The sequence below is a fragment of the Phalacrocorax aristotelis genome, chromosome 1 (assembly GCF_949628215.1).
Source record: "Phalacrocorax aristotelis chromosome 1, bGulAri2.1, whole genome shotgun sequence".
NCBI classification, from domain to species: domain Eukaryota; kingdom Metazoa; phylum Chordata; class Aves; order Suliformes; family Phalacrocoracidae; genus Phalacrocorax; species Phalacrocorax aristotelis.
The window spans coordinates 80,984,467-81,010,937 of NC_134276.1; the positions used below are offsets into that span (position 1 = coordinate 80,984,467).

At 42.7% G+C, this 26,471-nt stretch overlaps 1 long non-coding RNA gene across 4 annotated transcripts; it reads right to left on the reverse strand.

Moving 5' to 3' along the window:
- LOC142058226 (uncharacterized) lies at nucleotides 1-26,458 on the reverse strand. Of its 4 annotated transcripts, none has more exons than XR_012660889.1 (7): nucleotides 22,303-26,458; nucleotides 18,331-18,469; nucleotides 17,445-17,480; nucleotides 11,689-11,726; nucleotides 11,430-11,531; nucleotides 9,636-9,728; nucleotides 1-1,991 (listed from the first exon to the last, which is right to left on the reverse strand). It is a non-coding gene; the product is annotated as an uncharacterized LOC142058226 (long non-coding RNA). The 4 variants fall into 4 exon arrangements; XR_012660886.1 differs by having other exon boundaries at nucleotides 17,384-17,480; XR_012660887.1 differs by having other exon boundaries at nucleotides 9,626-9,728; nucleotides 17,384-17,480.
- Nucleotides 26,459-26,471: the final 13 nt, after the last annotated feature.

Consider the following 26,471-nt stretch of genomic DNA (forward strand, 5'->3'; position numbering starts at 1 on the left):
CAGATGCTAAAGAATAAGTTGAATAGTGTGACCTACACGGTAACAACATATTAACTAGTATCTACCATATCAGCACATTTTTTGTAATGATTCCTCTGCTAAAAAGGTAAATGGCCTACTAGCTGGGTCATACCTTATAAAGAAATTCTCATACACCTCCATAAAATTATCTGCAAAGGTTAGTCCATCCTTGATGTATTTCTAGGGAGTTTTTTTATTTTTAGAAATTTTGACCCAAGATCTATTTCAATAGCAAGAAACAAAGACTCCTAACAATGTGGTAAGTTTTGTCTTCAGTAGTGCATAGGGCGTTTATGAAAATCTATTTCCTTAAAATATAAAAGACGAACAGATTTTATAGGCTGGCAAAAAAAACAGTGGACATAATAAGCCTGGCATTCTGAAGTAAACAGTTGATGGATCCATTCGAGATGTGAAATATGCTCTAACACAAAGAAAGCCAAAATACATCCAAACAGTTAATGTGGCTAGATATTTCTATTCATTAAACGAGTATTTTAGTTTGGACCAGTAATGGATTTGTAATAGAATATTATTGTAGACTTTGTTTATGTTTACTTTTAGGCTTTTTTATGATTTAAAGAGTAATGCTTTAATTCTTGCAATATTGTGATTCTTTGCATTAACTTCTTAGCATGATCATTAACATAAAATCAAAAAGTAGTTAAGGACCAATACTGCATAATTAATACAGGGGTAGTTGTTAGCTAGTTTTGTTGGCTTCTTTGTCTTTGTTTAATCAGAACATGCAGATTTTCTTCCATAAATTAAAGTCAAATTTGAAATTGTGGCTGGACATAAATTCCTCATAACTTCTTGAGGTGCAAAACCATGATAGCAGAATGGAGCATCCAGCAGAAAGATGATACTAGGAGTTAATCATCTTAATTACATCTTATTCTGAAGTTCCATTTCTCACACTCCACTTCCCAGTGATTAGATTTTATTATGCCTTTATGGAAAGGTCAAAAAGCCCACACCACCAAATAGCTGCTCAGTGTTTAAATGTCTATCCATAGTGATCTTCTCTTCTAAACTTGTAAGTTTAATTCCTCGCAATGATGAGACTTTTCTATTAGTTTTTAATTAATTTTATTCTATTTTTATCCGTTCCTCAAATTTCCAATTTCCCCCTGAAATGCAACTATCCAGTTTGGACATAACAATTTACAGTCAACATTACTTGTATGGGCAGAGCCACTTTGCGGCTCAGTGCCCTGATTTGTACTCCAAGATCCAAGATATCCACAGATGCCTGCAGGACATTTGCTTTCTTGTCCATGGAGTTCCTCTGAGCACTCGCCTCAGGGCAATTACCACAGATTACTAAATACATCCCCGTGCGACTGCTTGCCAAAGCGGTCTGCCATCCTCAAACCAGAACTTGCAATTTTGCTCCATGTGTATTATCTTCTATTTAGTTTTATTAAAATACATCGTGCTCGTGGTGACAACCTAATTAAGCCATTCAGCTTGCACAGCACAGGTAACTTTTTTCCTTATTTACTACCCTGCCAATTTCTGTGTCATCTGCACACATTATTAGCACAGATGCAATGTCAGTCTCTAGAATGATCTTTCAGCAGATGGAGCCACTCTTTAGTGAGGCCACTAAAAAGGCCAGGCTTTTTTTTATATGTTCCTAATAATAATTTCATTTTGTGTCTATAAGTGACCCAGGTTTCAGTCCTTTCCATATTAATTCCATGTAGTACAAGCTTTTTAATTAAATCATGATGTGATTCTTAGTGTTGCAATCTCAGACAAAACCCTGTCTCCTGGGAAGCAAGCTTCCCTATAAATGCTGTGTAGGTAGGGACTGATGGGGGTTGATATCACTGTATTGCAGCTCCCTCCTTTACTCCGTGCTGGGGCAGTCCAGGAGGAGTGTCCTGGCTCAACCGCAGATCAAGAGTTTCCCACATTCATCCCTTCATGCCACAGCACATGGTCTGTCTGTAGGGACCAACCTGAGAATTAATGAATTCAGAGGGTTGTTAATACCTCCTTCCTCAATCATTCTGCTCAAAAACACATAGCTAGTTCCATTCATTTCCTAGGATTTTCTTTTACGCCCTAAATTAGATACTAGTTTAAGATGTGGCTAGAAGTTTCATATGTGCACACATGTTGCATTATGTTATTTGAGTGGTGAAAACTGATAAATGCTGCAGCCGCAGACCCAGGCCTAAGCATGGTAGGTGTTAATCAATAAAAGACAAGAAGTAGTCCTTGGCCAAAGGGACTTATGTTGCCCCAGAGTTGTGTTGTTCCACATATGATTTCTAGTACTCTCAGCTCTTCATAATATTTGTCATTAGTAATCTTGCACTTTAATGCTTCAAGGTCACTACAGGTGAAGCTATCAAACAAAATGCAAGACATCAACTTTATTTAAGATGGACACGAAGGGTCTGGTCTTCTACGTGGTCTGGCCAATTCCAAAAGCCTCCAAGGTACATTGTTTCCAATGTCAGCTCAGGACTTTCAGCATCTCTGCAGAAGTACTTGAACCCTGTCAGGTGGGGTTCAATAAATAGCTAGCAGTATATTACTAAAATCACCCTGATAGTGTGAAATTCTTGGCACAACATGAGCTAAAAAGAGCCAAATACTCACCTAAGGTAAATGGCTAGATTACCATCAAATAGAGTTATGCCAGTTTCTACCATTTCCTGAATTTATACATTTTTCCATTGGACTTTAAAAACAGCCAATGGTTTATGCATACTTACATTCATGCTTTTCAAAAGACTGCATTTAACTTCATCAAATATCTCTTCCTGTTTCCATTACACATCTGAGTAAACTGCAGCCAAAGCAGGAAATGCCTACAGCCACTGAAAGGACGTCTGCAAACCAAAATTGTCCTAGAAAATTCTGCCAGGGAATAGTCTCCCAGCTGTCTTCTAATTATTGTTTTCACCTGTGACACATCCCACTTATCTTCCCTGTAGTTTTTTTGTCAGCTCACTTTTGGAGAGAGCTATTATGTTTTGCACTTTGTGTTATTTTTTTAAGTCATTCATATCCTGGCTACAAACCCGAGCCCTGTCTCTTCATGCACCTTAAATCATCCTGATTTGAAAGCTGGCCATGCTCAACCTTCTGCTTATGTTTCATTTGCTCTGGCCTTTTTCTCTTCCCTTCCTCTACTCCTAGGCAAGCACTTCCAAAACACCAGTTCCAAAATGCACGTTTCATTGTGGTCATCCCTGGACTCTTTTTGATACACTTAATATATGATGATTTTAGGCCAAACCAAGGAATTTCAGTAAATATTTTAAAAACCTTTATAATGGTGTGCTTGTTTTGGCTGGGGTAGAGTTAATTTTATTCACAGTAGCTGATATGGGGCTGTGTTTTGGATTTGTGCTGGAAACAGTGTTGATAACCCAGGGATGTTTCCGTTACTGCCGAGCAGTGCTTACACAGAGCCAAGGCCTTCCCTGCCCCTCACCCCACCCCACCAGCGAGTGGGCGAGTGGGCTCCCAACAAGGAGTTGGGAGGGGACACAGTTGGGACAGCTGACCCCAACTGACCAAAGGGATATCCCACACCTTATGGCGTCATGCTGAGCAATAAAACTAGGGGAAATGTTGGTTGGGGGTACCACTGCTCAGGGATTGGGCATGGGTCACTTGGTGGTGAGCAATTGTTTTCATTTGCATCACTTGTCTTTCTTGGGTTTTATTTCTCTCTCTTTGTTATTTTTCCGTTTCATTACAAGTTGTTGTTGTTGTTATATTTTATTTCAATTATTAAACTATTCTTATCTGAGCCCACATGTTTGCTCACTTTTACCCTTCCAATTCTCTTCCCCCCACCCCACTGGCAGAGGAGTGAGCAAGCAGCTGTGTGGTGCTTAGTTGCCAGCTGGGGTTAAACCATGACAGTCCTTTCTGGCACACAACATGGGGCTCAAAGGGTTTGAGACAATAACAAATTGACCACAGCATATTAGAAGGTATTTATATCTGTTCACAGTTGCAGGTCACAATACCGATTCATCTGTTCTCAATATTGGTTCACCAGACGTACACCATTCTCTCGTAGTTGCTGTACATGTTAAAGATTGGCACTGGTTTTTGCCGTTTGCTGTGCTCTGCGGTGAATAGCGATTTTTTGCCTGTATTAAAATACTGACCTTGAGCTTAATGTGGTGTTTGGGCTCTGTACTGAAGACATTACTGTACTTCAGGTACCACCTCATGGAGACAGTAGCAATTATACTTCTTCCTCTGAGAGGTTTTTTGTGGAGGAAATATAGAACGGCACCTTCGCTACCTTCTTCTGTGATGTCTTCTCCCTCATTACAATAACTTCAGTATCTTGAACATCCTTGGGTAGTTAAAATACTTCTATTCATATTTCTTAGGAATATTTCTTTGGTTTTGTCTAAGGTTAACAAGCAATTTGGGAACATGATCCAGGTTCTGTGAGTATGGTCATGGGTGGCACAGCATGTGGGACAATATGGGCAGGTATCTAGAGAACATCTCACCTCCAGTGGTCTGGAACTTCACTCTCAAACATCTACAGGATCCTGATGAAGTGATAGAATGTTTGAAAAAAAATGCCATGGCTATTCCCAAGAGGGACAACTTACCGCACTGTGCTGGGCCCTGGCCAGCATCTACCAAACTCTGCCTGATATTATGCAGCACCCTCAGGGAGGAGAGAGGGAAGACAAACAACAGACACTATGGCTAAACCAGACACTGTATCAGTCACCCCCATAACTAAAAAGAAACAATGGAAGCGGAATTCAGCTCTAAATGAGATGAAGAAGCTTCTCCTAAGAGGGAGCAAGATAAAGAATCAGAAGAGGCAGCCTGTTCTGTAGTAGAGCAGTCACAAGAACAGGATGAGGAAGAAATTGAAATCATAAATGCGACAGAAACTACCCAATCCCTATCCCTAAGTGAGCTGCGAGATATGCGAAAAGATTTTAGCCATCAACCAAGCGAGCTAATTCTCAGCTCGTTACTTTGATGCCGGGATATTGGGGTCATGACTCAGGAATTAGAGGTTAAGGAACCCCAGTAGCTAGGATCCCTTGCTAAGGGTAAGGCCATTGACAGAGGGATTTGAAAAAATGCAGGAGTCCTCAGCCTTTGGCAGTGACTCCTGTCATGTGTGAAGGGCAGGTATCCCCTCAAGAAAGAACTTGCAAATTCCCAAAGCAAATGACCAACATTGAGGGACGTATCCAGTATCTGAGGGAATTAGCCATGTTGGAGGTGATCTATAGCAACCTGGATGACAACCAGGTATCCAAATACCCAAATGGTACTGATCAGCTTTTGATATAACTGTCTTGGAGACAGAAGAAATTAAACAGCTATCTAGCTTGCCTGGTCCCTCAGAGGGCTCGTCTGTGGTGGGGATAAAGAACAGCAGGTGCCAATTGCTACCACAAAGGTGCACCAGCAGCAATATCACACCAGTCGAGGCTCCCTGGTTCCCATCCATAAGCTGATCTGGTGACTGGATCGTCAAGGAGTGATCTGTCAAACTCATCACCCTTTAATAGTGCCATATGGCCAGTGCCAAAAATCTAATGGACAGTGGAGGCTGACAGTAGACTACTGAGGCCTGAAAGAACTCACACCGCCACTGAGTGCTGCTGTACCAGACATGCTAGCACTCCAATACGAACTGGAGTCAAAGGCCACCAAATGGTATGCCACAGTTGATTTCGCCAATACATTTTTCTCAATCCCTCTGGCAGCAGAGTGCAGGCCACGGTTTGCTTTCACATGGAGGGGCGTCCAGTACACCTGGAATCGACTGCCCCAGGGGTGGAAACACAGTCCTACCATTTGCCATGGACTGATTCAGACTGCACTAGAACAGGGTGGAGCTCCAGAACATCTGCTATACATTGATGACACTATCATGTGGGGCAACACAGCCAAGGAAATGTTTGATAAGGGTAGAAGAACAATCCAGATTCTTTTGAAAGCTGGTCTTGCTATAAACAAAATAAGGACAAGGGACCTGTATAGGAGATCCATTTTTTAGGAATAAAATGGCAAGATGTGCATCATCATCATATCCCAATGGATATGAACAACAAAATAACAGCCATGTCTCCACCAACTAGCAAAAAGGAAACAAGATTTCTTAGGCGTTGTGGGTTTTTGGAGGATGCATACTCCAAGTTACAGTCTGATCATAAGCCCTCTCTATCAAGTGACCCGGAAGATTTCAAATGGGGCCCTGAGCAACAGCAAGCCTTTGAACAAATTAAAGAGGACATAGTTCATGCAGTAGCTCTTGGGCCAGTCTGGGCAAGACAAGGTGTAAAAAATTGCCCTACACTGTAGCCGGGGAGAATGGCCCTACCTGGAGCCTCTGGCAGAAAGTGCCAGGGGAGACCCGAGGTCGACCGCTAGGGTTTCGGAGTCGGGGATACAGAGGGTCCGAAGCCCGCTATACTCCAACTGAAAAAGAGATATTGGCAGCATATGAAGGGGTTCGAGCTGCTTCAGAAGTGGTTGGTACTGAAGCACAGCTGCTCCTGGCACCCCGACTTCCAGTGCTGGGCTGGATGTTCAAAGGCAGGGTCCCCTCTACACATCATGGAATTGATGCTACATAGAGTAAGTGGGTCGCACTGATCACCCACCAGGCTCGAATAGGAAACCCCGATTGTCCAGGAATCATGGAAGTCATCATGGACTGGCCAGAGGGCTGAAACTTCAGAGTGTCACCAGAGGAGGTGACTCATGCTGAAGAGACCCCTCCACAATAAACTACCAGAAAATGAAAAGCACATGCCCTGTTCACTGATGGATCGTGTCGCATTGTGGAAAAACATCAAAGGTGAAAAGCTGCTGTGTGGAGTCCTACACGACAAGTTGCAGAAACTGCTGAAGGAGAAGGGGTATTGAGTTAATTTGCAGAATTGAAAGCTACCCAGCTGGATTTAGACATTGCTGGCTGAAAAAAGTGGCCAGCGCTCTATCTCCATACTGACTCATGGACAGTGGCAATTACCCCATGGGGCTCATTACAGCAGTGGAAGCAGGGCAACTGGCAGTGCAGAGGCAAACCCATGTGGGCTGCCGCATTGTAGCAAGATATTGCTGCCTGGGTAGAGAACCCACTTTTAAAGGTACATCATGTAGATGCTCATGTACCCAAGAGTTGGGCCACTGAAGAACATCAAAACAATGAACAAGTGGATCAGGCTGCTAGAATTTAAATGGCTCAGGTGGATCTGGATTGGGAACATAAAGGTGAGCTATTTCTAGGTCGGCGGGCCCATGACACCTCAGGCCATCAAGGAAGAGATGCAACATACAGGTGGGGTCATGATCAAGGGGTGGACTTGGCTGTGGACACTATTGCACAGGTTATCCATGAATGTCAAACATGTGCCATAATCAAACAAGCCAAGCAGGTAAAGCCTCTCTGGTATGGAGGATGATGGCTGAAATATAAGCATGAGGAAACCTAGCAGACTGATTATATCACACTACCATGAACCAGCCATGCACCATGTGCTTGAAATATGGTGGAAGAGACTAGTGGATGGCTGGAAGCATACCCTGTGACCCATACCACAGCATGGAACTCTATCCTGGGCCTTGAAAAGCAAGTTTTATGGTGACATGGCACCCCATAAAGAATTGAGTCAGACAATGGGACTCATTTCTGAAACAACCTCATAGACACCTAGGCCAAGGAGCATGGCATTGAGTGGGTGTTTCGCATCCCCTGTTAAATACCAGCCTATGGGGAAACTGGACAATACAATGGACTGTTAAAAATTACACTGAGAGCAATGGGTGCTGCGACATTCAAGCATTGGGACCTGAACCAATGGAGGACAAGCCTTACAAGAACCAGTGCAAGCTCAGCAGTGATGTGACCTGAGCTGGCTTTGGTGCCCAGTAACTCCACGCAACACACCACTTCTCCTGCCCTGAGTGACCACCATAACAGATGGAGCCCAAAGGCATGGACTAAATGAAATCAGTGGACATTTTGTGGACATCTGTGGACATTTTATGGACATTCTACAAGTGTGGTCAATAGATTAAGGGAATGATATCTGTGTACGATATCAAAGAATAGGAAGGGAGGTGGTGGTTAATGAGGATGTATTAGATAGTGTGGGATCAGAGCATGACGTAAATGGTAGGGAATAAAGGGTGGAGAATGTGCTGGTTTTGACTGGGGTAGAGTTAATTTTCTTCACAGTAGCTGGTATGGGGCTGTGTTTTGGGTTTGTGCTGAAAACTGTTGAAAACACAGGGATGTTTCTGTTACTGCCAAGGCCTTTTTTGTTTCTCACCCCACCCCACCAGCGAGTGGGCTGGGGGTGCACAAGGAGCTGGGAGGGGACACAGTTGGGACAGCTGACCCCAACTGACCAAAGGGATATCCCACACCATATGACATCATACTGAGCAATAAAACTAGGGGAAAGGATGGCGGGGCGGGGTGGAGGGGGGTGTGGGGCGCTGTTCGGGTAGCAGTCATGTTAGAGGCTTCCAACCTTTTTCTTCAAACTTTCCCTACATTTTTTAGTCTGAAGTTAAATTTCCATTCTGACTTAAATGGGCAATGTATACAAAGTGCCTACCAAGCAAACATACAGATGTATCTACCCTGAACACTGCAGAGTCAGACGAAGGTATAAAAGGCAGTTCGACTGCTGGAAGTAGTAGCAAATGGCGTCCACCCCTCTGCAGCAGTTGCTCTCTCTAGCCCTGTGAGGGGCTCTGCAGGGCACCCCATTGTGGCATGCAGGCATGCACCCCTTGGTTGCTTTCAGGTATATTACTATGAGTTCCAAGAGTTTTCAGGCAGATTTGGGAAACAGAGAAATAGAGTTTACATGGCCATCTGTAGTATTTTTTCTGAATCATGTTAAGTGAATGGTGTTATGCTGTCATTAAAATAGTCAGGTCTGCCAACTTTCTAGAAACAATCCATCGGAAGTACCTGAGTGCTGCCTTCTTCTTGGCCCAGTACAGCTATAAATACTTATTATTCATGGTGTGAGAAAGATCTTAATAAAAATATTTGGCTTGAAGTCTTGAATGTCAAGAGCTTCTCCTGAGGTCCTTATCTCCTTACATGCAGTCAAACCTCACAGAGTAATTGGGAAAAAATGTAGGGGAGCAGATAGGGTTATCTTAAAGCAATACAGAGCAGGGAAATCAGAGATTTATGCTAGCCGTTGCCTCCGACTTAGAGCCCAAATTAGGTGACCTAAGCTACTAGAACATCTATCAAAGGTAACTGTCAAGTGATCTTTTAAAGTACATGCCTGCCCTGTTAAATAAAGGAATCTTTCATGTTGTGGTTAATATGGCTCAGTAATGTGGCTAAGAAAGAGATGCCGACACCTTTATAATTGTGTTGCTCTCTTGCTCTTTTAATGTATTTTTACGCCGACCGCTCATGCAGTAGAGGTGGCACGGGTATGGACCTCAAAGTCAGCAGAGTCTGCTCCAAGGACTAATGAGGCTGGTGGAGGTCCAGGCTTTGGGCTGACGTTCTAGAAATGTAGCACAATGACATCTATAATGTAATGTAAGGGCTTTGGTGGGTAGGGGAAATATGATCCGTGATTAATCTGACCTTCATTTACCTTGTTGAATCAAGCTCCTCATTCAGCGTGGGCTATAATCAGTCTCGCTGTCTGTGGTTCTTTGTTAAACCAGCACTGTTTGTGTTTAGTCAGCTGTGAAAAGGGACCAAGAGAACAGTTCCTTCAGTGCAAGGTGTTAATGTCAGTCTCCCACACACATCCACTTAGAAACAGAACCAAATTTCCTTTTAGAGGCTCTTCAACTTAAAGGTGAACGATCTGAATCACCGCTCCACCCAGAGTAGGTGTAATTTCTTTTTACTTGACTTACATGACAGCAGCCAAACTCAGATATCACTAATATCTCCTTTCTCTTCTTTTTTATTCAAGTTTTAAAATGTTATGGAGGATTTGCTTTAAGATTGAAGCAAGAAGCTGATCTATGAAAGTACTTTGTTAGTTTACCTTCAACTGATACAGCTAGCAAAACCCGAATATAGACGCATTTTTCTTCAAGCAAAATGTGTGCCTTTTATCCACACATCTCGGTTTGGAGAGCTGGTTTAAATATACTGGAAACAGAACCCTTTCTGTGGCACAAGGAACACCTACAGCAACAAGGTTTGCCATTTTAATTTCATAGGTGTGTCCCTTCAGGTATAGACTAAGTTCTAGTAGCCATTAAGGTTTAATGATAAAGTTAATAAACCCTAGATGTTGAATAAATCCTATATGTGAATAAAACCCAAGTGTTCAGGCTTTCTCGGAGGATGTCAATGTAAGCAGCAAGAAAATGCTATTAAAAATTAATTTTGTTATATTTCCATAGGCAGCTAAAAAGGGAAAAACAGTGATATAGATAGGCAAAGGCAAAAGTTTAAAAGGTCAAGGTTTCAACTACATTAAGTACTATAGCTCCATGGACTGAAGGGGATTCATAGCAACACACACTTGTTGAAAAGCTGGGGTTGTCTTAAAATTACAGAATCCATTCAATGCGTACATTCATGAGAGTCAGGATGCAGTGGTGTACAGGATGAGTCAACAGACGTATCTTTTTTTCCTCCCTCTATTTCTGATCTACCTTAGATCCTACCACTCCCCACTAAAAGAAGTTTATTTTGTTGTTATAACTAAGGGATTTTTTTGTTTATTTTTTTCTCCTCCCTGCGCCTGCCCAGACCCACCCCTCCCCCCCCAGTAAAACCCTTAAGAAAACAAATCATTCTTGGTTTTAACCTAAAATGCTTGGGTAAAGTCACCTTTTGTTGTAAAGTTCAGTGCTGGCCTCGCCGAGGTACAGTGTAGTAAAAACTGTATTTGATGCTACTGGGATTTTAGAGCAGGATAGTGATGCATACCGATTCCCCTGCTTTAAAACAGACATCTTTTTGGTAGTAAAGACATACCACAGTCTGTGTCCCAGCTGAAAGCAAACCCCACAGCAACTGGGACCATTTGTTATGGTTTGTGGAAATGTATAACACTCCCTAATGTGGGAAAAAACATAATAAAAAGACAGATGAATGCCCATGCAATTCTCTATTTGTTCAAAAACCTAGATAAGAAAGTTTTAAAAGATAACCTATTAATTGGCATGTTTCTCAATAATTTATGAAGAAGGTTGAATGCATGATAAAATATGTAAGAGGAAGGGATCTTCTTGTTTTTCCACCTTAAAGCTACCAGGAAGGCTAATTCTCTCATAACTTTGCTCGAGGAGTCATCAGAGACCTCACATGTTTGCTTTGAACTTTTTCTGCCCTGAAGAAAGACAGAGAGATAAACTTTCTCCTGAGTGTTTTTCAGTACTTGAGTTAAAAATCAAAACCAAACAGTGTGAATAAAACTCACCTTCCCTCTCATTACTCGGGATTTATTTTCACAAGTTTTTCTGCTGTCATAATTTTCTCCTCCTCTTCTCTGACCAGAAGTCTGGAGACTCCAAGGAGTCACCTAGGAAAAGGCGATAAGAGATTATTTTCTACCACAACACAAATGTATAGATCCAGAGATATATACATCATCTGATCTTTATAATGAAAGAGGAGGAAAAAGGACATAAACCCGACCTTCCCCTCCTCCTTTCATAATCCATTATTAGTAACAGTACCTTTCTCTATGAGTTTCTCACATGTGTCCTTAATTATTCTGAAAGAATAGCATAAGATTAGCTTGATTTATCATTGACATTTTCCCCTGACCTTAAAAAAATGCTGTCTTTTAATCCACCCCACAGAAAAAAAATGCTGAATGAATTTCTAAAAGGTGGGTGAAATAGTTGCCATAGCCTCAAGGCAGCAACAATGTAAATGCTAACAAGTTATTCTGGTTTTACATGTCTATTCACCTTTATATAGATTCTCCCACCTCTGCGTCTCTGCTAATGCTCAGGAAGTTCTTTTGGGCCCTATAAACAGTCCCATAATATACTTGAATGTAAACTGAAATAGTTTCCTCTAATTCTCTGTTGCCTATTTAATAAGCATATTCTTGCTCTGCACATTTACCTAGCGCCCGGTTTTGCCACCCATACGCAGTCCTCCATTTTATAAACTTTTTTTTTTTTAATATATCACAATAGCTTGGATTGTGACAATTGCTTATTCAGTTTCAGAGAAAGTAAAAAATGCAATATGCTTGTGCAAGACCAGCCCACATCTTGAATCCATATGTTTGAGTGTGTAGGAAAACTGGGCCCAATGCCCCTACCATGAGCGAATTAAGGCAGTAAAGGGTGACTATAGTGATCGGAAGAGCAAGGAGCAATCCAGTTTGTAACTGTACCCTTAAGACTGGCTGAATGGATGCAAAACTCAGGGAAAATATGCTGTTTTATTATGACCCACTGCATAGTGCATTTCCCTCTTGCCCAAGTCAGGAATTTCAAGTCAGAATAGTCTTACTTAGGGCTGACAAAAAAATTTACAGTCCAGGCGATTTGCTTCACAACCTGTTGGAGTAAGAAACCTCCCAGAAGTAAGAAAAACTTCCTGTGAGCTGAATTACATTTTCATGAAAGCCTATGCAGATCCAGACGGGTTCTTACTGAATTCAAAGCAATAACGTCCAGTGGTGTCAGCAGTTAAACATTTCACCCAGAAGTGGGAAGCCCAGCACCAGCTGCTCGCCACAGCTGAACCCCTATGTGCCCAACACCAGGACACCCCGAGGGCTTTCCCCAGAGCCGTCCAGTGCCCGGCAGGATCCCGGCCTCTGGAGCGCCTATACACCTCAGTGCTACTGACTCCTGCAGCTACAACATAAGCTAAGTAAACTCTAAGTGATATCAGGAATAATATAACATGGTGCTTTATTTTCAATGGGGACATGCTGATACAACTTAGGGGATAAATACGCAAATGCCAAGGCACCTTAGGAAGAACACGGGAGCAGAAAACAGTATGTTAGCAGTAGCAGAGAGAGACGGGAAGAAAAACGCAAGCCAGAGGATCAATAGGAAGGTATAAGTAGGCAGCCTAGCTTATACCATGCCTGATAAGTTTTCTTTAGCAAATAGCCTCTAAAACTCAGTGAAAAAAGTTCCAGAAGAAAAAAAAATTAGTTCCCATGCTTGTTTCTTCAGAGGCTGATTAAGTATCGAGCAGGCTGCGAATTCAGCTGGTGTAAAGTGTTGCACCGAACAGCAATGGCAGAGCAACATCAGGGTCTTACTGCCAGTCATGGTAGCTGTCTCCAAACCGCCGGGGGATCTGAGCGCCTGCAGTTTGCACACGGGCGAGCACAGGCTGGAAAAGGGATGCTTAAAAAGTTTAACCAAATAATAGGTTTGTCCAGGCAGCTGCGGCCATGCTCGATCCAAATACCTCTGCAGGAACCTGCGTGTTAATCATCCCGCGCTAGGTTTCAGCGTGGAAGGGGGCAGACTGCAATTAGAAACATTGAACCTGTTCTTGATCTCTCTTACGCAAAGCAAATTAGCAGCTACAGGGCTGTCAAGGCTGGAGAGGGAGGAGCCAACAGTGGGGGAGAGAGGTGGCCTGTCCCAACCCAGGTTTCACAGGCACAGGAATGAAAAATAACAAGGGAAGGAACAGGTTTCACATTAACAGAGTATCTGGAATTCAAGCCTGAAAAATGTCAGGGCTTTTTTTTCCCTCTGTTTATATAAAATTTATAATGCAAATACAACTGTATTTTTGTATACCGTGCCTCTCAGCTCTATTTATAATTTGACCATCATTTTCAAGCCTGGCTGATTAATATTAGGCCATTAAAATCACGCTTAGGTTTCTAAACAAACATTCTCTTTTTTATTGTTGTTGGAAGTGTTGAACTCCTGCCTTCCCCTATGGCATGTGTAGGATGGTTTTGCCTTTCAGCAGACTCTTAGGGCAAAGTAAAACAAACACTTTGCCATCGCATAAGAGTCTCAGAAAGTAGGTTCCTGAGGATATCCTGTTGTAACAGACTCGCTGCTCTCACCCCAGTCCCTGTGTTCCAGTAGAGTCAGCCTGTGAACTTGGAATCGTGCACGGGCTCACACAAATTTGATGGAAAGGGGGTTGTCTGTCCCAGCCCCTGCCCAACATGGGGCCATCACCTCCACCCTACCCACTTCATCCCACATCAGCTCAATTTCGTCGTCTGCTCTACATGCAGGTAGATAGGAAGGGCCACTAAAATCCAAATTAGCTTTGCTGAGGGGTAAAAGATCTCATCCACATGAGTGAGCTGAGTCTATACTTCTATGACTTGTCCCCAAATGGTCGCTCATGCCGCCTGCATCCACAGTAACAGCCTACACATTCACACCACATGTGCCCTGCTTTAAACTTAATGATTTGCCATCAAAATGTCCTGACCAAGATCCTATTGTTGTAACTACAGTCAAAAACCCTATTGCTTTATGCATTTGCCACTTTCTCTGTAAGATAATATCCTCATCTTATTTCACAGGGGATCAGGAGGATGAATGCATTATTAATACAGAAAGCATTCAGATTGGGGGTGGGGGGGGTGAGAAGCACCAGCACTTACGAATTATCTTATGAATACAATATAAATTATTCAGCAACTATATGTCTTTCTCACAAAGGAAATAATAGGGTTTGGCCCTACTGAGCTTACTGATTCCTAACTAGAGAGGGGAAAAAAATTAAAACCTAAAACATAAATGTAAACAAAAATGTAAGTACAAATTAAAATACTTTTAAATACCTCATCAGCAAAATTTGGCCACATCATATTTTACTTTCATAGTGACTTTGTCCACCATTTTAGGAAAAAGAAGCGATCATTTCTTATGATATATGCTCGTGCAACTCTAGCTATACTTCAGTAAGTTCATTTATTAATCTATTTTCTTTGTTCATTGATTTTTTTGGTGGAATGAAATTTCATACATTCCCTAATGTGTCAACTTTCACTCATTAAAAAACAAAACAAAACAACCCTTTAAGATTAAATGTGTATTGTTATGCCTATGGTATTTTCACCATGGATTTTACTAAATCTAGCTTTACTAAAGCTAGAACGCCACCCTAAAACTTTCAGAAACTGAGGGAATGTTTATACAGAGAACTTGGAACCCACTGGACTTTATATTGTTTTCCTTTTCATGCTCACACTCTTTCACAGCTGTAGAGGCTTGTGGTTTAAAAGAGAAAGGCAGCTAGTGTGAGTAAGGTAAGTGAGGTCGTCTTGAACTTGGAATCAAAGATTTTTTTTTCTTTCCAAATCCTACACAAAGAATAGAAAAAAAAAATCCCAAAACATTTCTTCCTAATTTACTTTGTTAACTGCAATCTCTCCCACTCATTGATGTACTTCGGCAAGGAAATTGTTCTGACAAATACAAGTAAAACATACTGAAAGTACTTAACTGATCTCTGATGGGTCATGTAAATACACTCTTTAAAGGGGTACTAATTTTAGAGATAATTATAACCATTTTACGTGACTGCATTTTTTGTTGACAGCATTTCTCAAGTATTAGCAACCATTTTAGGAATAATACAATCGTGCCAATGAGATGCTTATATTCACTGCAACAAAAAAGTGCAAAATTCAGTTTAGGGGAGAGAAAAACAAATTAGGTATCACCTACAAGAGGCCTTTTTCTCTCTTGGTCATTCTTCCATACTCTGGGACCATCTCTAGGCAGTATGTCAAGCCTGCAGCCTGTCCACCACTTCATAATAAATATCTAAAATCTGCTTTGCACATTATTCTGCAGAAATAAATTAGGGACAAACCCCTTGGCTGCTGTAAATGGAAAGAAATCCATTGGCTTTAATGGAGCTCTGCTGCATTGCACTTCTGGACATCCTCCCTGCATGTTGAAACATTTTTGATGCAGAGGGAAAGGGAGGGGGTTTCTCCAGCAGCTGGAGAAGGTGGTCTGGGACATCACTTGGATACCCATTCTCTTTGCTGCCCCTGAGCAGCCACTTCTGATGATCCCCATTAGAAAAAACATTGCTTTAATTACAGTCATAGAAATGTGATATTTTAGTATATTTTTCAAACCACCTTAAATTCTTGTTCCTCACCCAAATACAGTTTATTTTGCTCTCTTGTTGAAGGGAAGGCATACTGCTGGAACGACCTCTACACAGTGGAAGTTTCACGTAACACTCAACCTGTAACCATTCTAGTATAGGCAAGCCCCTTGCTTATCTTTGCTTCAGCATACTTTGAGGGATGAGTAGGACAGTATTTCATCTGAGAGGGATGTTGTACTGTTGCATGAGCTCAGGTCTGCAATTGCTGTTCACAAATACCTGCACGGGACCTTACTCCGACCGATGGAGAGGGGCGTGGGTGCGGCGGGGTGGTGGCGAAGCTTTCCACACCGGTGACCCAGGCTTTCAGCAAACTCGTCCAGTCTTACTCGCTCCAGCACATCTACCAAGCTGGGGGGTTCTTTCTACTATTCGATCCTCCATGAGAGGATCCTTGTGGAAACACATCTTCCTCAAATGTGTACATACATCTCACATGCACGCCACCCCCCCATGGTGTTTTCCAGTTTCGGCAACAAAATGGTATGATCACAATGCTAAAATACAGATTGGAGTCTGTAGCTGCATTTCAAGGGGGTTTTTTGGGTGTTGTGTTTGGTTTTTTTTTCTTAAGTAAAGTAAGCTGATGACTGTGGGGGTTTTTAAAGTACAGTAAACTGATGACAATGTGAAGGTTTTTTTCTTTAGTTTTAGACATAAAAAGGGGAAATTGCTTCTCTACAATTCTTTCACTACAGCATCTTCTGAGAAAAAAAGAAACCTCAAGATAAAATTTATTTGCTACCCTCAAAATGAAGGAAAAGCATAAAGAAATGATTGTTGCTCTCTTCCTGGGTTTGGGTAGATCGGGGACTGTACACAGATTAATCCCAAGCTTCAAGCTCTGATTACTACCGAGAAGTAAAGAATACGTGGTGATAACTGGATGGATGTTAATAAGGGTCTTAGTATATCACTAAACAATAGAAATCTTGCAGTGCAACTGGAACAACAAAGCCTTTCACTTTAGGATGTAGTAAAGGACTGTTGGCACATCGGTCCTGCTGATTTCAGCTGGACTCTCTGAGGCTAAAGGCTAAAGTATTAGGTCAAAGGTATGAAACAAAGCATGGTTTTATATTGTGTCTGTGTGTTTACTGAAGTGTGCAAATACATATACAGAAATATTCACTGATGGTTGTGAACCCTCAAATAATACTGAAAAATAAGTAATTTCATGACTTTGTTTTGGTTGTTAAATCTGATGATTGCTTTGCTGTTTTACAGCAAGTTGTAGACATAGTAAAAGAAAATAACAAGCAAAGTTAACATGTACCCTACCAGAGAGATTCAGGCAATCTCTCCCTTTGCAAGCACTCGGGAAGCTTCCACAGAAACTCACCCTCATGGAAAGCAAGCTGGTTAGCTTCTCCTGGCACTAGGTGAAGGAAAGAGATAAAAAGTAATTATATTCTATTTAGTGACCACACTCCAGTTGCAAACTCTCAAATGGCTCTAGCTTGCAGATAAATCTTTCTAACTGGGCTACTCCTTACTCTTACAACAGTAAACATAAACATTGATGAGTGCAAATATAGACTGTTATGGAAACTGTGTGATATCTGACAATCTTGCAGCTGCTCTTACTCCAAATTAAGTCCAATTTCATCTGGAGGGACTGGGATTTGTAAAACTAAGAGTCCATAAGACTTACAAAGAAAAAACCAGTCTTTTCTCTCTCTGGAAAGTTACATAGCAATCAGCTTGAACGACAACACAGCCTCACCTTAATCTTGAAGCTGATTCTGTGAACACTTAATGCTGAAATTAGACACCATTTTAGTTGATACCTTTTTAACCTGACAGTATCCCTGTGCTGCAACAATCCTTTATATATTGCATATTGGTTTAAGTACTTTTTGCCTCAGAGTAATTTCAGTATCAGGCCCCTTAAAGTTCTAATAAGGAAGAAAGTGAATAAACGTACAAATATGCCACGATAAGTAGGTAAAGACACTGCCTCTATTCCTATCACAAAAGGCTCAATCTAAATTTGTTAACATACAGAAATGGAAAACACTGGAATCAGTGTCACCCTAGAACGTGTTGATTCTCCATCTAACCTTTCTTTCAAAAGCATTTGATTTTTTTACAATATACACAATAGTTATTTTCAATTCAAAGTTTTTCTTTGTAAAAAAAAGAAGAAACATAGTAAGTTTAATCACTATATACCCAAGGTACTTTCAGTTCTGCTTTTGGTATATTTATGAAAATTCTGGGCTTACCTTGCATATATCAGTTATGTTTTCTCCAGTCTTTCATGGTTGACAGAGTTAGAGATGTAGCTTAGATAAGTTAGTTAGCAATAGATGGTTAGCGTCCTTAAAAAAATAAAAGTCTTGGGGTTGATGAGCTAATTCTATACTAAGGGTAAAGAAAAAAATAACTTTATAATGAGGATTTTTATGTAAATGAATAAAAATATTTCAAGTTGACTCATAGATTTGTATACTTCATTACAAAATTTTGATTTAATTTAAATGAAATGTTTAAAGTTTTGAAAATAAAAGAACAAAAGAACTTGGGACAGAAAATACAAAACAAGGTAATCTGTTATATCCTCTTAATATTTCCCCTTTTTATCAAGAAAAAAAGCCAGCAGCCTACACAGAGCCAATTACACAGAGGAATCATAAGCAACTGCAGCTTGTGAAAATATTGCCAGTCACAAATTTACCATGACACAATGCAGAGGAAGCTGTAGTTTGAAGCCCAAGCTGTCATGTCTGATTTTGGAAGTCTCAAAAGGCAGAGTTAGACTTAGCCACATTAGGAAGACATTCAAGGGAGATGGCTAAGAGGCATACAGGAACTACCTCATTCCTATTATCTTTCCCAACTTGTGTTTCTAGTACCAACATTAAGGGAAATGCTCAAATTAGTGAGAAAAAAAGCATCACTGTAGGATTCAGTGAAAAAGGAGGAACCATAGCATCTGTGTGGTGTGGGGCTGCAGCAAATATGGGCTACCTGGGGGGCTAACGCAGTGAGATTTATGCTGTGACTTGGAGGGAGAGAGGGAGGGAGACAAGCAGGGAGGAAGGAAAGAAGGAAGGAAGGCAGAAAGGAAGGAAGGAAAACTTCTCACTTGGCAGCACTGACATGAAGTAGGAAACCTTGATTTGAGAGTCAGGTCAGTAAAGAATTAAGGAATCGTTTTGGTTGTAATGGAGATTTCTACTGATTTATTGAACCTGTTTCTCCATTGCTGCTCAGTCTTTGCTGTACTTTCTGTGTTATTTAGGAACTGCACTAGTAAAAAAAACTAAAAATGATTACTTATTAGAGGTGCATTTATCCCTATTTTATCCACTGTTTTTCCAGTAGTTATAAGGTATTGAAAGTGAAGGGCCTTTTTATGCTCCCATTGAAGTATTGGCAAAACCACTGTTGATTTCAAGGGGAACAAGACGGACACTAAAAATTGATTTGGTACCTGAATGACTTAATTTAAATACCCCATTTTTAAATACAGCTGGCCAATGTATGGAATTAGGAAGTATATTTTGAATTTTTAAATATTTATTTTTATTCATTTTTATTGCATTTTGAATACCATAATACTGTCTTTTAAACATTTACTAGTACTGTATTTGAAATTTAATCACAGAAAATGATCGGAGTTTCTTCTCCCTCTCGTGCATTTTTATTCATGTCCATGTAGAGCACTGGACCCTTTAAACAGAGGCTGTAAAGTGTATGAAGTCAACTACAGCCACATAGAAATTAAGACTGAGAAGCAGGTCTGAGTCATTACCCTTGTAATAGCTCGGTTTACTGCTAGAGCGAAGGGTTTGGATATTAGACTTTTCTTTGTTTCTTCTCTTTCTTGAATAAGGCCCCAGAGAAAACTTTTGGAATATGGAAAAAAAAAAAAAAAAGAAAAAAAACTTCAGTGAAAATGTTTGTTTTATACAAAGCTATTCCTGTTAAAAATAAAGACAGTCACTTTGCGCACACCTGTAGAAATAATGCGTGTGCAAATTGGGTAGGCGAAGTAAAACTTCCCTGTTGTCAGTAGCCAACCAGACTTTTGGCTTCTCAAAAATACCTCTTCTCTGAAGTCTGTATTTGAAGATTTTAAGGCTGGAAAGCACCAATGCAATAGTTTACTCCAGGCATATAACATCACAACATGGGCCATAGGACTTCTTGGTGCCTTTTGAAACTCAGCAGCAGTGCTTGATTTAAGATTCCAGTTAAAGAATACCCACACCAGTTGTTTCACTGGTTAATTTTCTCCGTCCTTAAAAAGCTGCTACTTTGTCTCTAAAGGGTTGAGCTAGTTACTTCCCTGATAAAGAGATTGCTATCCTTAAAAATAACCCATTTCCCAGTATTTTCATTATTATTAGTACTCTTCTCTGTGGGCCCTCCAATTTATCATCATCCTTCCTGAAGAGCAGATAATTGAATGGGACTACTTCAGTAGCAGCCACACCACCAGAGGCAAGCAGAGTGGTAGTATAGCCTCTGTTCTTCCTTACATGTCCCATTCTGTGTACCCAGTAATCACAGCAGCTCTTTCAGCCGTGGCACCACACGAGGCGCTCCCAGTCAGGTTAGGTTTCTGCCAGAATTAGCGTACATGATTTTCTTTAGAAACCTTCACCCCTCTGTTCATTGTTCCCCAAAACGGCAGCTTGCATCTAGAAATTACACAGCATACCTTGCGTGCTTCAGTAGCCATAGAGATCGTGTAAAGAAAAACCATTTTAGAATTCTTGAACCAAACATTTTGCATTTGGCAAGGGAACTAATCCATATGTCTTGCATTGCATTTTCCAACAGTGAATCATGCTTTAAATCCTGAGTAATCCCACTGAATTAAGAGGAACCTTTTGAAGTGTAAAATATTATACAATGCAATGTCAATAGAAACAGGGAACTATCGCAGACTGCATCTACACCAGTCTTAGTCTGAATCAGGAGTGCACTTCTGAAATGAATCTCCTGACCCTCCCCCCGTGCTGTGCTTTGGTACGCAGAGCAGAGCAGTTTCCGACCACGAGAACTGCTTTCCCCGAACAGCTGGTGCACCCCAGGAGCGTGTCCAAGGTGCTCCAGCTGACCACTGCCCCACAGTCTGCGGGACCAGCCTGGGGCTACACACCCACAGCCCTGAGAGGCATCTGGAGGCTGATGTTGGTGCGATGCAGATGTTCGGTCCCTGCAGCCACTGTTTCATCCTAGCCACCTGTGCCGAGCTACTTGCTTATCTAGACACAGCCATGCCTTGTTCCATAAAACCCTTGTTTGCTTGCTCTGTGCACGCACTCCTCGTGCGAGGGACTACGCTGTCCTCGAGGCCTTCCTGAAAAAGTCACTACTGGGCTCTTTCAATAATCTGTATTAACAAGAACTCTTCGGGAAGGTTAGGTCTTCTCCAGGGTAAGCTCCCAGTTCCCACCTCACTTTAGCCACTCTGAGAAGTATGCTAGCAGGGCTGCTCCTGCTGCTGGCCTCAGAGGGTAAGGTTATCCTCACAGGACAAGGGGAGACATCTGCCAGCACCATCACATCGCTCAGGACTTGTATACCTCCAGAATACCTGAGCAACTAAGGCAGATGATACATGGCTAACGTCTCTCATGCCCATAGCACAACCTCTGCGTAAGTCTGGCTTCTCCACAGGAGACTGATCTCACTAATTCTCTATGTGTTTCACTCTCTGCAGCCAGCTCCTAGGTAGAACCACCTTCTCTTCTAAAATCTTTCACGGGAGGAAGAAAAGGCTTGAAATCATAAGCTGTCCCATGCATTAATTCAGCACAGCTGGGTACATGCAACACTGCATAGATGAGGGAAGACAAGGAAAGAGACGATCACCTCCCTCTCCTTTCTATCCCAGACTGGCAGGAGGCCAAACTGTCTCTGAGAGTAAATTAGAGCAACATAAAAAATCTCTGTTCCATCTGAGGATCCTAAGGGACCCATATAGCTAGCTCAGCCCTTCGTGTCAGCCCACTAAATAGATCAGAGGAGTGTAGATTACATACATCAAAGTTTCTGATTTATTTTACCTCAAGTAATAGCAATTACACATGTTCCACATACCAAACAAAATCTTCCATACAGTAAATAGGAGTGTTTCCCTAACTTATTTAGATTTTTGCAACTGTACTTTGGAAGAATCACTGAATACGTTCTTACCATCTTATATAAAGAAGCAAAAATGCACTCGGCGTAACGCTTACCTAATACGCAGTGTCCCTCAGCAGCGGAAAGTGTGCATTCATCATATACTGGCACAGGGAAGAAACCATGAATAGCTCATCCCGGTTTGCAACCTCTGCAACAGCATAATAGAATCAAAATTCTTATCAGAAGTGATTAGATTCCTGTTAGATTAGATCAAATTCCTGTTAGAGCCCAAGGAACCTGGATCTTCACATCTCAAAAAGGTGGATGAAAAAACATTACTCGAAAGTGCAGGTATTACAAGCCACGTGAAGCAAACTACGGAGAGAAAAAGGGTAGAGGGGATAGAAAAAGATCAGACCATGCTTGCTTTGCAATATCAAAACATTTTTGACAGTTTTGCTTTCCAAAAACCTTGAGATGAGGTCTCCCACGTGGCTTTTTGATTTTTGATACTGTTGTTTTACTCAAAAGGTCTGCTTGCACCAGTGCTCATGAATTAAGCAAAAGTTTTCAGTCTAGTCCAAAGATATCAATGAAGTAATACGTGAAAAAAAAAAAATACCAGTGATGGTCTCAATTCCTGAAAACATCTTAGTCAATCAGAATTTCCTTTTAAAATTGAAACTCTTGGTATTAATAAGTGGCTAAATGAGAAACTGCTTTTTGATGCTGCAGAGCAGTTGCTCACATGAGCGTCTCTATGAGAACATTTATCTGAAAAATATCAAATACTGTAAAGATGCTCACAAAATAGAAATCAAAGTTGTTGCTGCAGATGTGCTAAATAATAATAATAATGATGATGATGATGATGATGATGATGATGATGATGATGATGTGCTAAAAGTCTTTACTTTCCCACCACGAATTGTCTGGTGGCAAAGCTGATAATATGGTTTACGTTTAGCATATTTCCGAGTGTTGCAGACTCGTGCCTAACATGTCACATTCCAGTTTATAGACTATCTGTGTATTGCAACATAAGAACTGCAAACTGCGCCTGTATCCAAATAGTCTTGAGGCATCTAAGCAAGGTAAAACACCAGTTTTCACTATCATGTCAAAAGTTTTTATATTAGTTCTCTTAAAAACTTAATGAGATCAGCAGATCCACATTTTTCACATCTCATAACAGGAGTACATAATTAATCTGTATTCCAGGCTTCTTTTGTGAGGAGATTATTTAACTACAGCTGTGTAAAAGTAGAACCAATTATTTGTTTCTGAATGATTCACTTAAAGAGAACTTACTTTCATCTCTATAGTCAGAGGACAGAAAAACATGGTGTGGGGGGAAAACAGAAACAGTTACCGACACAATACACGACGATAAAGCACTAGAAAAATAACAATGGCTTTCATCTTTTAAAATGCAAAATATTTTGTCATATGATCCCATTATCTCCGCAGTAGGTCAGCCCTGCTAGCACTTGACTTTGATTGTTTCAGGTTTGGGTTTCCATTTTAATGAGGGTAAGAAACCACAGCTCTGGCTTCCTTCGTTTGGAGCTGCAGGGCCGCAGCACTGCCACCAATCACCGTCACTGCGTCACGAGTTATGAAACCAAAAAAGAACTAAGACTCTTAAAACCCTGGTGATTTCTTTTATATGCGGTCACTTTGGGGTCTTCTGCTACACAAAGGCCAAAATTATTGTAACGGCCAGAGCAGCCATTCACTCTTCCATCTTTTACTCTGCCATCACTTTATAGCTGGGTGGTTTGTTTAAATTTTAATTGAAAAGAAATACCCCAAGTCCTTCTCATGGGCTCTGTGCTGCTCCCCTTACCTTAGCATAGCTTGAAAAAACTGCCTTTCTTGATAGACTTCATTTAAGTCCTCGGCAAGCATTACATCAGTATTTAACCTCATCTCCCCAGGGGCTAGCTGCAGCCTGCCTGGCTTCCCGTGTAGCTAAGACCACGCCAGTTGTTGCTGCTGCTCAGACACGGCTGTATACAGACGGTTCAGACTGTTAAGAAAGCGAGGAAGAGGTAGGCAGCCATGGCCCTTCAGACTGGCCCTCTTCTGCTTGTCCTGCTTCCCGCAGGACTTACGCTGCTCTGGTAACGGGCAGCGGGTTGTGCCCCATTTAAAAAGAGTCACTTCACTGTATCCGTATGAGGTTGCAATGTAATTTCCCTGCCATGGCAGTACCTTCATCCCTCCCCCTCGCCCAGGCTTTCCTTGCCTAGCTCTGTCTGCCTGCCCGCTCAGCCTGGGACAAGCTGGCCAGGTGCCTGGATGGGGCCTGGTGGCTTTCTGAGCCGGAGGTTCAGACACTGTGGTAGCTGTAAGCCCACAGCATCCGGGAGGCGTAGGATGAGCACGTGCTGCTCCTCAGCAGTGAAAAATCGACCATGCATCTTGGAAAGCTGGGCTGGGGACAGACCTGTCATGCTGCCCCTCACGGAGCCTGCTGCTCAGGGGATCCCCCTGCCCCATCCTCCCCTGCCACAGAGCCCTCCTGTGCTGCTGCCTGAGCTAGCCTAGCCAGGCTGAGCGGCAAGGACCAGGCCTAATGGAGGGGGTGAGACCTTTGCCCGACTACCAAAGCTGAACCCCTCTCCACAGAATGCGGAAGGAGTGAGAATGGTCCCAGCCTCCTTGCTGGGCAACCAAGCCCCAGAAATTACACAAGTCTTGACTCGGGACTATTTTCTGATGGGTTTGCCTCATTTGTAAGCTCATAGGACTTTAAAAAAAAGGCAAACAAACAAACGAAAAGCACAAAACCAAAAATTCAGTGCCATCTCACTCTAAATCTGGAGCGGGCTTTTGTTTGTTTACATTGTTAAGGAATAAAAACCTAATGTACGTTTTGCTTTTGAAAAAAAAGTAAGTCGAACAGGGGCTCATTTGGAAGGGAAGACATGTGCTTATACGTCTGTCTAAGCACTGACGGCCTTGCGCTGCGGTATCTAGGCTCTGAATATGACGATGAATCGTGCATCAGCCCACAACAGCATTTCCCAGTGTTTCAGGCGTCTTCATTTCAACACATCCATGGATGTATGTAGCAAGAATCTTTGTTGTGCCGCCTTGGATGATGTCATATTTTTCAACAGGAACTCGCGGTGATGGTGCATATGTAGGCTTTGGGCTAAATGTATAACGAGTATGAAATTTCCCTTTAATGTCAAAGTGAGACCAAAAGGGAGAAAAAGGGGACAGGTCATTTAGGAAAAAAAAAATAATCATAAATATGACTTTTGGGGCCGCGTGAGTCTCGCTGTCACCAGGACAAGCCCACCGAGGCAGACACCCAGGCAACATCCAGATAATCTTATTATTTGCATGACATTAGCCATGAGGCCGGTGGGGGTGGGGTGGGTGGGTGTGGGTCGCGGGGCCGCGACCGCCTAAAAATACCCCCAAAACCCGCGGAGGTTCCCTGCGACCGGCCGGCCCCGCTCCGGTACGAGGCGGGGGAGGGCGGCAGCGGGTCCCGCCGTGCTGGGGGGCGGCGGGGACGGGGTGGGGGAGGGGTCGGCTCGGTGCCGGTGCGGCGGTGATTCTTCGTGCGCAGCTACTCGCAGCCGCGCGGTAGCGGCGCGGCGGGGCACTGCGGAGCGCGGTAATGATGTCAGCGTGTTATTTACTTTCCAAGCCCGAATGACTGAGCAGGGCGAAAGGAGAATCAATCAGCCGCCGGGTGACCCTCCAGGCGGAAAAAAAAAGAACCCGGGAGCCCTGGCGGGGGAGGGGAAGCACATGGAGCCGGCCCGCGTTGCATCATCCGCCCGCCGCGGGGCTGCGCGCCGCTCCCGCCTGCCGGGGGGGGGGGTGGGGGGTGGACTTGGGGAGGGGTGGGGGGCGTGCAGCGGGCTGAGGAGCAGTGGCGTTTGTGGCCCCGGGTGTTGCGTTTCCACCCGTAAGCAATAAAAGCCCGTTTCTGCTGATTCACAGCTATGGAGGCCGCGTAAGCCCGGCCTTTGCATCACTGGGGACCTGGGGGTAGGGGGGAGCACCCCCTGTCCGCACGCGCCACCGCCACCACCCCCCCAGCGCCGTGCGGGGCAGCGCCTAGAGGAGCGGAGCGTGGGGTCACTGCACCCTGCCCGCTCCGGTGCGCGAGGCGCAACGTCGGAAGGGTTGATAGTAGTGACGCGTTCCTCTTGTTTATCTGCGCGAGGGCTCAGACAATGCGCCTCCGTGCGCGCCCCCTCCTCCCCTCCACTCCCCTCCCCCCCCCCCACCCCGGGGTACCGCTGCCCGCACC